Consider the following 14,999-nt stretch of genomic DNA (forward strand, 5'->3'; position numbering starts at 1 on the left):
CTTTATCTTTTTAAGAGCCGTATTTTCATACTCAGCTCTCCCAGTATTCGTTTCCCCGTTCTTGCTTTCTCATGCTGCACTTTATGAATTGCATCAGCAAATCGTTTTTCTTAGTAAATTCAGTGATGTGTGCGCATTGTTGTAATAAGGAAGCCAAACATGTTTACAGCTCTGTACTTTGCAGAGCCTGCAGTAGAAAGGAAGAGAGGTCTGAGGTCAGACGGAAAAAAAGTGGGGAGAGAGCCATTTGAGAATACTTTTGAGTAACAATGGAGTAGCAAAAAGTAGGTTGAATTGGGGGAAGAGAAAAAAAGAGAGAGAATCAGCTGGAATCGAAGGTGCTCCTATATTTTGATCACATACAAAGGGCTATGATATAAAAATCCACGTTTTGAAGACCTTGCTTCAACTAGTAGCATCTGCTCAGCTGCTCTTGGGAATAAGAATCAGGGACTATGATAACGATCAAGCACTGATCATAGCAGCAGAGGAACAGGTGCTAAGTGCCTGATCCATAGAAAAACATCTCTACCACATTATATAGTGTAGACTATGCAGAGAGGCCTCTGAGACAGCTCAGCATAATAAACGGGTGTAAGATGCAGACAGGAATAGCATCGTCTGAACGGCACAACCAAATAGCTGGCTTTGAACACAGGAACATCTGCACAGTGTATGGGCTAGATCTTCCCAAACCAGATAGGAGATTCCATAGAAGATCATGGTGAATAAATAGGCTAAGATCCTGTGGGACTTCCAGATCCAGATGGACTTGCAGATACTACCCAATCAACCAGACACCATGGTAATAGATAAGGTGATGATAGATATAACAATGCCAAGTGTCAATGACAGCAGGCAAAAGGAGTATGAAAAGTTGGGAAAGTACCAGGGCCTGAAGAACTAGAGAGGAAATAAAGACCAAAATAATCCCAGTCATAGGACTGGGACTCCTCAGCTGGGAGAATGACCTCCAGTAGATCCCAGGAACAACACCAGAGCTTTCTCTCCAGAAGAGTGTAGTGCTAGGAACAGCTAATGATGTACAGAACCCTTAAACTCCCAGGCCTTTGGTAGAGGATCTGGGACTGAGGAAGACAAATGCCACCCACAAGGGTGAGAAGGGAATTTTACACATACACGCCTGGTTAATAACCAGAAATAATGGGATTTGCAGCCTTATGGAAGTTGGGACAGCATAGATATCCCAGCCCATCCTTTTCACTTCTATGCCCTTTAATTTAAAGCGAGGGATTTGGTACACACATCCCACCTGCTAGCTTTGCCTCCTGTTATGGAATGTACCCAGAACTCTTAAGGTTTACTTGGTGGTAGCATTCTGCACCTGGCCATGGCACTTTCCTTTTTCTTTTTGCAATGGCCCAATACTTATGATAGGGGAAGGCAGGGGCCTATATGCTCAATGGAGCTGTGGGTGGGGTAGCCTCGAGTGTTCCAAATGAGATTTCCCCACAGCAATGAAAACAAGTCAGTCCTTATATAGAAGGGAATAAAGCTGCGCTGGGCATGGAATCTCTCCTGTCACTGCTTTTGCCATTTGCAGCCCTTTTCATTCTGTGTTCCGTAATTGAATGAGAGCCGTAGCAAATGAGTGCCATTCCCATCTGGAATTTACCTCCTCCCCATCTCACCCACTTTAAGATTGATTTGTTTGCTTGTTTATTTGGCAGCAGGGACTGCAAGTGGAGTGAGATTGAAAAACCAGTACTTGATCTTAATAAATAGGTGGATACACGCACACCCTCTTAAGTTTTATGGTTAAAAATAGGTTCTGGACCTAAGTGCTGATGAAATCCCTGTGCTAAGTACAGCAGAAGAAACTTTCTGTATCTTTGGCAGCTGGAATGCAAAGCCTTTGATGGGGCTTATCTTAATCTCTTTTTTGCCCCTCTGCTCCCTCTCCCCCAAACTGGCTTCCTTGTTTGGGTCCAGGATTTGTAAATGTATGGTCCTCAAGTCGTTGTTTTCTCCTTTCCCCGTGCTGGTTATCTCATTGTACGTGACTGAGAAGTCCTAGGATCTTTGTGATGTGGTCTTCCTCACTCTCTCTCTCATTCTGGGGCCTGGGTGGGGCTAGACTGCAGTCCTCCCCAGTGTATTTTTCTTGACTTGCAGGTGTGTGGTATTGTTTGGGGTTAGTCCAAAAGTTGCTGGTTTCCCTTTTCTTTGGCTTTCTTTTCAGCAGGCCTTTTCTTTTAACCTTCTATAGCCATGAGAGTATAACCCCCTGAGTCTTCAGCTACATGTATATGCTTTCCTTTTCCCCTTCCATTGGATGCCCCAGCCCTTGTTCCCATCTTGAACCTTCAAAATAAGAAGCATCCTGTGCCTTTCTGGGAAAGAGGGAGGGTATTTTGGGACAGATAGTCATTGGCTGAGCTGGAAAGGCAGAATCAAAGGGAGGGGCCAGAAGATTCCCTCTGTGGCAGACTATCCTGGTTTTTTTTCCTAACTGCTTGGTCAATTGGTCAATTTGTGTAGGAGGCTGACAGAGGACCAAGGGTTCTCCCCCTCCCACCATATTCTGGTGTGTGTGTGTGTGTGTGTTTTAACAACATCCAACCTCTGGTACTTCTTGACTCTTCCTGTGGAATGAGTAGCTCAGTTCTTGAATGTGGTCCATGTTTTAGATTGTCTCTCAGCCTGTGGCTCACTGTTCTGCTTCTTTGTGTCCTTGGCCCCTAATGCTTTCTTGCTCACTGTAATGATTCTGGTCTGGTCTGGGCTGCCTTAGTAACTCCTTTTTGTTCCTAGCTCCTGTGGCTTTTTTGGCCTCACATCCTTGTCTCTGGGAATTGCCTCTGTCTGTTTTCTCTCTTTTTCTCTTCCTTCCTTCCTTCCTTCCTTCCCTGGCCCAGTGTGTGGGTCTCAGTCTCTTTGTTTGGCTTGGGGGCATTGCTATGTTTTTTTCTGTTTGTTCAGTGCTGTCCTTCTTTTTCTTGACTTTGTGTTTTTTCTTCTCTTTTCCTTCCCCCTCTTTCTTCCTCTCCATTTTGGCACATACCTTTCATCTATCTTCATATATATCAACTCCTTCCCTTATTTCCCCTCCTTCCATCCACCCCCCTTATCTTTCTCTCTTTTTCTGTCTCTCTCTGTTGCTCCGTCTCTGCTGCCTTCTGTAGGTCGTCCACGTGTCCCACTCTGCACCAGTACTGCTGCTCTGCTCAGTCGCTTCTCCACTCGCAACTAGCTTCCCCTGCCAGGCACACAGGCTGCAGGTAAGCCACTGAGAATCCCCACCCACCCACCCACGTCCTCACTCAAAGTCATTGTCATATCTTGACATGCCACCTGATCCACAAATCCAGCATCCCTTAGAAGGTTTTTGAGGCAGTGGTGGGGTGGAGCGGAAAATGCCTTCTTGCAGAGGAAATGTGTTGATCTGCCATTTCCATCATTCACAGCCTGCAGCCCAAGGAGGGAAGGAGACTTAACAGCACTGAAAGGCTTGGTGTTTCTGGGATCTTCCTCACTCTTGGCAAGCAATTCTGATCTCCCCAGGTCAGGATTCCAGAATTCCACGACCACCAGGATTCTGGAGTTCCGTGACAGCTTTAGGTTGGGACCTCAGCCAATCCACATTTAGGTGGGTCCTGGATGGGATATTTTCAGAAAGTTGCCTTCTTTCCTATTTTTCACTATTGCTGTCTATTTTCTCGCTCCTGTTTTCTTGGCCCAATCCATGAACCTTCCAAAGGGGAAGGGCAAAATAAGGAGAAGCTGCTGCTTATTCTTTCAAAGCATGCAATAACAATAGCTGGAGCTATAGAGACAGGACTCTGCTATGGGCATTCCCTTGGCAGATGCCAATTCCTGATGCCAGCTTGATGAACAGAGGAGGCTTTTTGCCAGCATAAGGGAATTCTGGATTTCATTTTCTCCATGATCACAACATTTTTATACCTAACCCCTGTCACAGCTCACTCTTCCCCAATTCCTGCTGACCCATATGTTGATTTCAATTACGTTACATGCACCAACAGCTACTTCATTCTCCCCACTCTCCCCCCTTCTGCCTAGGTTAGGCAAGAAAACTCATTTCAGTGTAAGTTTCTGAGATCCTGCGATTTTCTGTTCAGGTAGAAATTGTGGGTATGAACATAGGAGGCTTGTGAGGCTTGTAAGAATATACATCGTGTCTCAGATAGGAACTGTGGCAGCATGATTAAGGGACCATCACATGATGAGAATATCTGTGTATCAAGAAGTGCATTTTGATATTGAATGTCAGCATGGAGGCCTTGCTAATTTTGATTATTTTTTGTCTTTTTCTTGGCATGCAAGTATGCTTATATGTGAGCATTTATGTGTATATTTAAAACTTATTCCTACTTTTCTATGCAGTAATAGTCTTTAGAGATATGGACCATTACTTAAATTTGTTTGTACAACTGGCATAGCTTTTCTTATGACACTAGCATGTTTACTATGAAATGAGCTTTGGATCATATCCCATTTCATCAAATTCTTGGGAATATTTTTAAACCTTTTAGAATATTTATTAAATATTTAGAATATTATTCCTACAATGTTCTTGGACTCTAACTTACTAAATGGTTTAATAAGCTAGACTCCAATCTGCAAAGGCTCATGCCATAATAAATGAAGAAAAGTAAGTGAGTCTTTCAAGGGTTGTAAGATTTTGGTACTTTGAATCACAGCTTCATGATTATTCATTTTTTTCTGATTGCTGATTTTTTAAAATTTCCAACATGTTTTCTGTTAGTTATATGGCTATGAAAAAGAAGGAGCCTCAACAGAAATAACACGTGCACTAGAAAATGAGTATCTCAAAGGGACTGGGAATGTAGCATGCATGAATGATTGCATTCTCATGATGGGTGGCCCATCAGAGTTCAGGCAGGTTCTAGTTATAAAGAAGAACCCACCAGAGACACGAGAGTCCTTTTAGCTGTCTGAGAGAGGCAAAAATGAGGTTGCTGAACTCATGGCAGATTGCAAGATGTAGCTGGTGGGCTGTGTTTAGGTTAGCGGGTGGGCTGCTGGGGGTCCGGAGGGGTTCGGGAGAACCTCTAGCTAAGATTCTGTGCAGTTCGGAGAACCCCAAATCCCACTCCTGACTGGCCCCACCCACCCCTCCTCTCCCCAGAGTCCCCACAAGGCGCATTTTTGGATGCAGGTAAGTGCAGGGTGTGCATGAAGGCTCAGGGAGGGGGAAAACAGGCCTACTAGAAGTTCAGAAAGGCCAGAAACGGGCCCCACTCTGGAACCTGAGGAGGCCATTTTTGTACTTCCGGAGGCTCAAGGAGAGCCTCCAGAGCCCAGGTAGGGCACAAAATGCCCCCCTGCCCGTGGTGCAGGAGGTTGACTAAGCCATACCCACCATGGCCACGCCCACCCATGGAAACCAGGCAGAGAACCCCTTGCTGAAATTTTTGAAGGCCACCCCTGGCAGGCCTTGTCTTACACCTCTATCCAGTGATGTGCCATCAGGGGAGGCAGGGGAGGCACAGCCTCACCACTGTCATCATGAAAAGAAAAAAAATGTAAAAGGAAAAAGGCGAGAGCTGAGGTCAGGCTGACCTAGTTGCTGCCTCACCGTGGATGACTCTGCTTAACTGTTTAAAAAGCCTCTAAAAAAGCGCCCTCTACTATGAGGCAGGAGAACTGCATGCTTCCTCTAGTCTGACTTTAGGCGTTTTATGATCACTCGAGCAGAGTTAAGCAAGGGTTAAAAGCCTAAAAATTCCTGATGTAGGTGAGGCATGCAGTTCTCCTGCCTCATAGTAGAGGGCGCTCGTATGGGCAGGGCTTCTTCAGAGGACCCGAGGCAAGAGCAGAGTTGAAATCCTCTCTGAAACAGCTGGAAAAGGTACGTGTGGGTCGGAGGGAGGGGGTGGAATTCAAACTTCATCCTCCTGGTGCGGAGCTTTGGGTAAAGGCTGGAGGGAAGGACTCTGGCTCACTTGTGCTCTCCCTGGGGGTGTAGTTTGATTGCAGGCAGAGCCACATTGTCTTTTCAAACCTGTAATCACTGAAGCTGGGCTGGATCCTTCCGGGGCTGGGGGAAAGTGTGTGTGCTCCAGTATCGCTTCCTGCCTCCTCCTGTGGTCTCCTCGCTGGTGCTCTACCTCCAATCCAACTTTGTTTGTGTGTGTGTGTGTGTGTGTGTTTTAGAGAGAGTGAGTGAGAGAGAGGGAAGGGGGTAGGAGAGATAGTCCAATCCAACGTGTGTGTGTGTGTTTGAGAGAGGGGGGAGGGAGGAAGAGAGGGAGGAAGGAGGGGAAGGGAGAAGAAAAAGAAAGAAGGAATCTTCTTTCGCAAAGGAGAAAAACAAATGCTGTTGCTTTAAATCAGAACTGAGCATGCCTGGCTGTGGAATTCTGGGAGTTGAAGTCCACAAGTCTAAAAAATTTTGAAACCCACCACTGTGTCAGTGCCTCACCAGCCATAAACCTCACCGCACGTCACTGCCTCTATCTATGCTGCAGACTGTCCTATCGACTACTTCTCTGTTTACATATGGATCGATTCCATACAAGTTGTACTTGTTTAGCAACCCCAGCTGGAATTGATAACTTTGTTGTTAAACGAAGCAGTCACCAAGTCAAACTGCTCCTATGCTTGCTTGCTTATTTATTTACGTATGGTCTTATTTCAGCTTTCCTTTACAAACTTGCAAAGGTCATAAATGGAAGGATTAGTTGTAAAGTCAGTTTTTCATCACCATTGTTACTGCCAACGGTCACTGAAAGAGGACTACCTGTACTACTCAATTTCCATAGGCTCTGAGTAGCCTACAAACCACCAAAATCTAAGTTGAAATATATTCATGCAATTTAGCCATTGTGGACAATGTTGTCCTATAGTGAAACATAACCCGGGAAGGAATAGCATGTGGCACAGATGATCAGCAGCAGGTTTCATAATTTCAGCAGAAACCTTTCTAACTACTCTTACAGATTTTTTTTTTCTGTAAATGCTCTGCTCATAGCTCATGTGCCATAAATATGACAGGGTGGCTTGGAAAAGTCAGTCCTTTTGCTATTTCCTCCCCCACTCCCTAAAAGCCTATTTGTATGAGTGTATCTGTACCCGTATGTGAAAAGAGAGAGGAAAGTACTAGAATTTATTTGAGCAAAAGGCAATTGTACTGTTCTTTCTGTTTCCATAAATAATGCTTGACCATTTAAAAAAAGCACTTAGCTTAACTGCATTTTCAAATGTGGAGCTCATTTTCTATATAGGAGTACATTCGTTCCTTTCTTTTGGGTCACAAGGCAGTTCTAGAGAGGAGCAGGTTTCCCAGAGAGAAACAAGCAGCCAGCCTACCTGATTCAGGTGGCAGCAAAGCATTAGAGAAGAATCCACTTATTCTATCATTTAGTGACTATCTGAATTTTATCAATTCAGGAAAGCCTACCAAAACAAAAAGTGCAAAGAAATAAAGAAATGAGCAAGTTGAGTTTCTAAAGATTCCAGTTAAGAGGGCTTCAGAGAGCAGCGGTGAAAAGGGCCCTTTTTATTTAAAGCCCTGGAGGAGAGTCACTGAAAATCGTTGGAGATGATGCTTACAGGGAGGCTATTAAAGGCAGCAGAAAGGAAACAAATTATTGGGCATCTGTAGGAAAACTATCAGGACAAATGCTTTGGGCTTCCTTCTGAAGATGATAAATGAGGATGACAGTAATGTCATGCGTCAAAAAGACAGCCCAAATGATTCTCTAATCCTAATTAAACAAGGGTTTAAGGACCCTCATTCTTATGATCAAGTGTTTCTGTGAAGCATTCTTAATGTTTCTTTCCACCTTAAGTTGGGGAAGTGTTTAACACTTTTTCTCTAAAACCAAAACGGTATATCTGTCCTTTATCAATTAGTAACCAGGCATTCTCTTCCTAAGAACCGAAGAGTGGCGAGTAGCAAATGTCCATATGCAGGCTGTGTAATGTCTGTGTAATATATGTATGGCATCCTGAATGTCTGTATAGAATCTATGTAAAATTTGAGGGAGACAGACAGATTTCCTGAAGTGAGTGAAAAGGAGACATTATTTGAAGAATTAGCTCTTCAAGACAAAAAAATATCTACTTTTTATACTTACTCCTAGAGAGGATATCCACTTGCTAGTGCTGTCAAACTCAAGGCCCACGGGCCAGATCTGGTGCTTACCTGGAAACAGAGAAGGACCAGTCCGCAGTGCCTCTGCCAGTGAAAACAGAGATCCGGAGGCTGCAGTGGTCTTCTGCAACCCACTGCTAGTGAAAATGGAGCTTGGGATGTCCATGTCTGGCCCTCCTGAGCTCCGTTTTCGTTGGCAGAGGCTTGCAGAAGGCCATTGCAGCCTCCCCAAGCTCCATTTTCACTGGCAGAGTGCTTGGGCCACCATAGGTGCCCCCGACACGAGTGAGGTCGAGCTGGCCATGCCCATCCTGGCCTCCAAGGTCAAATACAACCCTGATGCGGTCCTCAATGAAATCGAGTTAGCCATTTGTCTGAAACAGTATAGGGTTTCCTGCCTAGGCAGGGAGTTGGACTAGAAGACCTCCAAGGTCCCTTCCAACTCTGCTACTGTATTGTATTATTGTATTGAGTTTGTCACCCCTGTGCTAGTGGGTTCCAATATGAATTATGTAGGCCAGTGTTTCTCAGCCTTGGCAATTCCAAGACAGGTGGACATCAGCTCCCAGAATTCCCCAGCCAGCATCCTGACTTAAAGTTGGCAAGGTTGAGTAACACTGAAGTTAGGCATTGATAGCTCTCCAAGAATTACAGTAAAGGAGCAGGACAAGACAACTGCACAATGTCCCTGAGTGATTGGCTGTACACAGTTATGAAGCTAAGTCTTCTATTTCATGCCATGTTCCATCCACAGCTATTTCTAGTCTTATTTCTTTTGAACCCAGACCTGTGTAGCACAGTCACAACATGGGAATGTATTTGGATTCATTTATCCAATTACACAAGTACCAAGCAAGATCTGTTGGCATCTGCAAACATTGGTATTGTCATGGCCAAAAGTAGAAGAGGAGAAGTGGAAGTGGCCATTATATTATGAGAGAACTGAGGGTCATCTAATTCTGCTAATGTTCTTGAAATAGACTGGACAAGGTTACGTAACAGGTGCTGAACCTGATCCTTCCATTCCCACCGGGTGGTATGTTCCTTTACATCCCCCAAAAGTAAATAATGTCAGTGTATTTTTCGTTTACTTTGTGCAATAGAGAGTCAGGGTTGCATATAAAACAGAGTAAAAACTAATATAAATGTGATGAAACCCATATAATATAGATAATGGAAGGCAAATTTAAAGATAAGATCCTAAGGACTTCTGTCTAGAAATGCAATAACCTCAAGTGAAAGTGGATAAACACAGACTACAAGAACTGCAGCAAAACTGCTGCTATTTTATGCAGGCAAAAAAGAAAAAGGTTCACAGAAATTAAGAAATAACCCTACTGAGTGTTTTACTGTCTGTGCTCTTGTGAACAGCAGGTGGATGGGAGACCTCAGTGCTAACTGAACTAATGATCTGGCACATAAATCAGGTGTTATGTTTCCATGTGTGTTAATAGTTAAAAGATGAATGCAAAAAGAAGAAGAAAGCAAACTCAGATGTATTGGGCAAAGAAACAGTGTGTTATATTGTAGACTAAAATACCCAAGTGGTAACTTCGATCTGTATTGCTAAACATTGAAATGGGTTTCTCCCCAGCCCTATTTTCCTTTTGGCTTCACTAGCAGCTGTGTTTTGAACTCCTGCTCATTTTTGCAGGATGAAGATAAAGAAGGGGGGGAACTGTATATACCTCTTTTGTTACACCAGGGACTGGGTAGATTTATAGGCATTTGGCTTGGCAGCTGAACACCTTGTTAGTTTAAAATTTCCACATATTCTAGGATGTTTGCTGCTATGCCTTTATAACAGCTGCGCATGTTCAGACATTGGTTTGTTTTTAAATGCTTATTTCTGTGCTTGGAAAGCTTCCTGTTGACCTCTTTAAGAGACAGGTCTGAGCTGTTTCTGGAGGAACAGAACCAAAGCAAGGCCATTTTTCCTTGCCATCTTACCTCATAACCCTCAGTTTGATCGTACAGAACTATTCCAATTCCTTCCACTGTTAGATCTTTACAGATCCTCCTACTCTAGTCTGAGTATCCTCTTTGTAGTCATGCAAAACAGCACTTCCAGTTCTTTCCGCAGCAAAAGTGAGAAAAAGTGGTGATGAATCTGGGAATAAGCAGCAGAGCATGTAATCCTGTCTGTTTCTGTAGCTTTAGGGGAGGTTTGCTAAGCTGAAGATCTAAAAGAGGTTATGTGGACTATGGTTTGGCAACCCCAAAAGTGTTTGTGTGTAGAAGACATTGAAAAATCAAAAGTGTTAAGTCCCCTTGCACCATCTCCTGTTCCTTCTTGCAGCTTCATTACATTTCCATTTCCATTTCAACCATCACTCCATTGCCCCTTCCCCTAATCATGGCGGGTGTGTCCTCGGGGTGTTAATCCATCTCTGTCTGTTTGTCTGTCCCTTCCCCACTTTCTAGGGATGATGACGAGGCTGAGGACGTCCACCAGTTTTGTTGCCCTGCCTCTGAATGCAGCAGCCCCTCCTCTAGGTAACCTGGAGGGGGCACAGCCATCCCCTTCCATGCCTTGCACTTCCAACTTGGGCCCTGAAACTTTACCACACCAGCTTCACCCCCCCATGGCTCCCTGGGAATGGGCTCAGAGACTGTTCCAAAGACACCCCTTGCCTCCTCCTGCATAGATCAAGCAAGTGAACATCAGTCAGTTGTCTTCATCTAGCTTTTGCTCCTATGCATTGGTCTCATCTCGTGCCTTAGGCAGCTCCTGTCTCTTGCCTCACTCCACAATTTTGGCTCTTGGGATGCTAGTGTTTCCTCCCCTTCTTTGCATTGCTCCTGTCTTTTCTGTGCAGAAAATTAAGAGAACATTTTTTAAAATTACTTTTTCATAGCGGTATGAAATGAAATGTCCCTTGTTTCTTTCTTGGATATCATAGGATGGCCAATAGAAGCAACAAAGATTATTTATTTGAAGACTATTTCCTGTCCCATTTTTGTTTTAACATTTAATTTACAGCCATTAGACACAATTTTCCATTCTCCTCCTTTGGGCTAATCATTTACAGATTGTTTATTTTGTATTTTTTATATCATTAAATTTGCTGACTGTTTACTGGCCCAACTTTTCCCTTCATAGCTGCCTGATGCTCAGATACACAATTGAATCAGGCAATGTTTTGCTTTTCCTATCGCTTTGTTTTCATGTCATGAAAAAAGCTTCTGATATAAGCTTTCATACACTGCACTAACAAATCACAGAAAGTGATTTGTTTGGATTTGGCTTATCATGTTGGGTGAACACAAACACTCTGGTGGAAAAAGCACATTTTATTGCATAGCAAGTTGTGCTGACACAGCCTGTTGTCTGCTCTGGAATTTTAAGAACGAAAAGCTATGATGAAATTGTATTTTTTTTAAAAAAATGTTGCTTAAGCCACAGACCATGGTTTAAAAAGCCAAGACTTCGTGCAGTATATGAATCCAGTTTTCATATCGGGCTGCTTGTTAAAAACATAGGAATCTTGCTAGTACAAATGGGACAACAAGCCTGCTTATTTTATTTATTTATTTAAAAAATTTATACAGCTGTCTTATGTTCTATCCAACTCTGGGCAGCTCCCAGTGAAAAAATGATGTTGAAATTAAACTAAGACTAGCACGCTTGGATTGCAAAAATCCAGACTTCTCTGAGATGGCACCAGAGAGAGAATTTTCTGTGCTTCTTTCCATCTGTCCAGTGGTCATCCTGCATTATAGCCCTGATGTGGTAGCCCCTATGTTGCACAAAATCCTGCTCCTCATGCTTACCTTCCTTCGCTCTTCAACTTTAACCTTTGGCTTTTCGTCTCTTATTTTGGCTCAGGCATGCTTCTGCCATTTCTCATGAGTTGTTTTTGATTTGCTTGAAAAAGAACATGCTTGGGCTTAACCCTTCCTGAAGTTATGCTTGATGTCCATTTCATAAGTTCAAAAATGTTAGGCTGTCAGCGTGCTGATCCCACTAATGGCAGCCAAGTGGGAGGCAAAAAAAACCCCAAGCTGATGAAGCTTTAGACTTTATGGGAGAAAATGCTAATGGGTTGAGGCCATGATAAAAAGCTGTCTACCATACCCACTTGTGACGAGAGGCCTTAGTGACTCAATAGCAAGAAAGGGTGCTTTACATGTTCTCAGGAATTGCGTTTCCAAGCCAATTCATGGGATAATAAATCATAGCTACGCTCCTATCCTGAGGGACTATGGCTGGTTTGGAAACAACTAGATAGTAGCAAGGCCAAATTCAAGTCAATCCTGGTTAGAATTTCATTCGACATATCTGTCTGGATCTACATCTTGAATGGACTTTTATTCCTTTTCAGTTTTGAAGACATATGATAAAAGCTAATCCGTTTCCTAATGAATATATATATATATATATATATATATATATATATATATATATATATATATATATATATATATATATATATATATATATATATATATATATATATATATATATATATATATATATATATATATATATATATATATATATATATATATATATATATATATATATATATATTAAATCTATTGCTGGAAATTTCTTGTTTACAAAGAGAAAAAGTTCAAGGCCCAATCCTGACCATATTTATACTTAAGGGCGTTTCCCGATTTACGGTACTTGTGAAAGAGGTCAAGTCTTCACTCTCCACTGCATCCTTTAGAGTACATCTCTGTTTCATCGCTTGCATGCTTTGTCAGCCATTCCTAGGGCCCTTCACACATTATGGTTCTCTGGTGTGCATTTAAAATGGCAAAGAGCTAATTCCGTGATGGCTGATATGCATTGATTGGACAGGCACATGTAATCAGAGATTTGGGAAAGGTTTGCAGGGCGGCAAACCTATTTTTACTGCCACATAATGTATGGAATGGCCCTTGGTCTTCGGAACAGACTCTGCCTAATATACTTTAGTCTCTTGCTCTAATCAGTTTACATATGTTTCTATGCAGCCTTATATAAGCCTTAAATCTTACCCCTTCCATTCTTGCTTTATTGCCATCCCCACCTCGTTGAGGATGGGAGGATAAGTGTGACTCCGAGCAACAACCTTTTCCCTTCCCACTTATCTGCAGATCTTGCACTGGCCCTTAGGGGGTCCCCTTACATGCACTTTTCCTGCCTTTTGCTGCTCTGTCGTCAGCCTTCCTTGCTTTCAGGATGCTGCCCAAAAGAACATTGAAGTCAACCAAAAAGGAACTCTCTGGAAGCAGCTTCAATTGCTTGTTCCCTATGGGACTCTGCCCAAACAGTACACCAGCCCCTTTCCTGCAGGACTATTACCCTTCAGCACCCTTCCTTCCTTGGGCTCTAGGACCTATTCTCCATCTCCCCAGGAAGCACCTGGAGGCAACAATTCTCCACTTAATCAAGCAAACTGCTCCAGCAACGCAGACTGGGTGTGAGCTAGGAATCCTGGATCCCAAACCTTCAGAGGATTTTGCAGGCCGTGCAGTATGGAGACTCTATGCTTTTATGCCATGGACTGCGCATATTTACTGTTGTATCTGTACAGTCACCTGCATTGGCATTACGCATAGGTTGCTGCATTCTTATTCAGGCAGCCTATGGATTCACTGGAAGAAAGAGTGGATAAGTGGAGGGAGGAGGAAAGCATGTGGGATGATACCAAAATGGAGATTTTTGTTGAACATATGTTTTGATTTGTAATCCAGTATGATAAAAATGCCTACTTCTTCCTCAAGTTGTAAACACATAAAAGTGAAAACTCTGTGGTGTAGAATTGACTATGCAAGATTATATGTGTGAAGGCCCACGGGAAAGCTGTGTTCCAGTTCAGGGGATTAGACAAACCCGATCAATGAGAGACTGAGGAATCTGGAATTCTCTACAAAACTAACCTTTCTGTATTTTCCTTGGGAAAGAACGTTAAAGGGATGCAGAGCAGCAATTGGGAAATGGCCTTAGATCAGTGATAAACGACATGCTTTCTTGCAGAAGGTTTCATATCTGCCTTCAGTTAGGAAGATCTGGGGTATCAAGGATGGAAAATATATTGGCTCTCAGTTTATCTATTTCAGTCTACTGCTGTGTTCTCTAGCTATCCTGGAGCGTCGGCTCCTGGAATTCCTATACTCATAGGCATTCTGGAAGGGCCCCAGGTTGGGAAGCTCAGTAGATATCACGAGGTGCATTGGGCTATACATTCCAACTTCACATAAACCAGACTGATACATATGAACTTATCTATGACCTAAATAGTTGAGAAAAATGACATCTTTAAAAAGTCTATGGAGATTCTCAATCATCTAGGCCATGGTTGTCCCAAAAGTGCTTTTCCAAAAGGCAACTGGAATTTCTTCTTTGTTTTTTTTCTCTTGAAAACATTTTGCTTCTCATCCAAGAAGCTTCTGCACCCTAATGTGGGCAAGAAGCTTGGATAAAAAGCAAAATGTTTTCAAGGGAAAAAAAACCCAAGAAAGACCAGTTGTCTTTTGGAAAAGCGCTTTTGGAACAACCTCTTTAAAGGCAGCAATTATCTGTGCCATTTCTTTCTACAAAGGTTCTACCTGGGACCCACCAGATGAAATGCCCTATAACACCTAACACCTTCTCATGGCATAGGTGTGGCATTTGGGAATGGTGAGAACTGCAGTCCAAATCACCTGGAGAAAACCAAGTGGGGAAAGGCTGGGCATGGGACTGACATTATTCAGTCAGGTGCTACTTCCAGGCTGAAAGTGATGTGACTTATTACAAGAGTTAATATGGGAGTGTTATTTGAACAGGTAAATGCCGAGTGTTATCACGGCAACATCTTTTCCAGTCAGATCCTGATGGTTGGGACTGCAGGTTGCAGCTACAGCACCTGTGGGAAGAGAGATCATGGTGAATCCCTTGCCAGCATTGCATTTCCATCTC

The 14,999-nt window shown here is 43.0% G+C and overlaps 1 protein-coding gene across 7 annotated transcripts in view; it reads left to right on the forward strand.

Moving 5' to 3' along the window:
* IQSEC2 (IQ motif and Sec7 domain ArfGEF 2) overlaps positions 1–14,999 on the forward strand; it is a 177,222-nt gene that overhangs the window by 76,798 nt on the left and 85,425 nt on the right. The gene's annotated exons all lie outside the window — the stretch shown is intronic.

The sequence above is a fragment of the Natrix helvetica genome, assembly GCF_964273705.1.
Source record: "Natrix helvetica genome assembly, chromosome: 1".
Taxonomy (NCBI): domain Eukaryota; kingdom Metazoa; phylum Chordata; class Lepidosauria; order Squamata; family Natricidae; genus Natrix; species Natrix helvetica.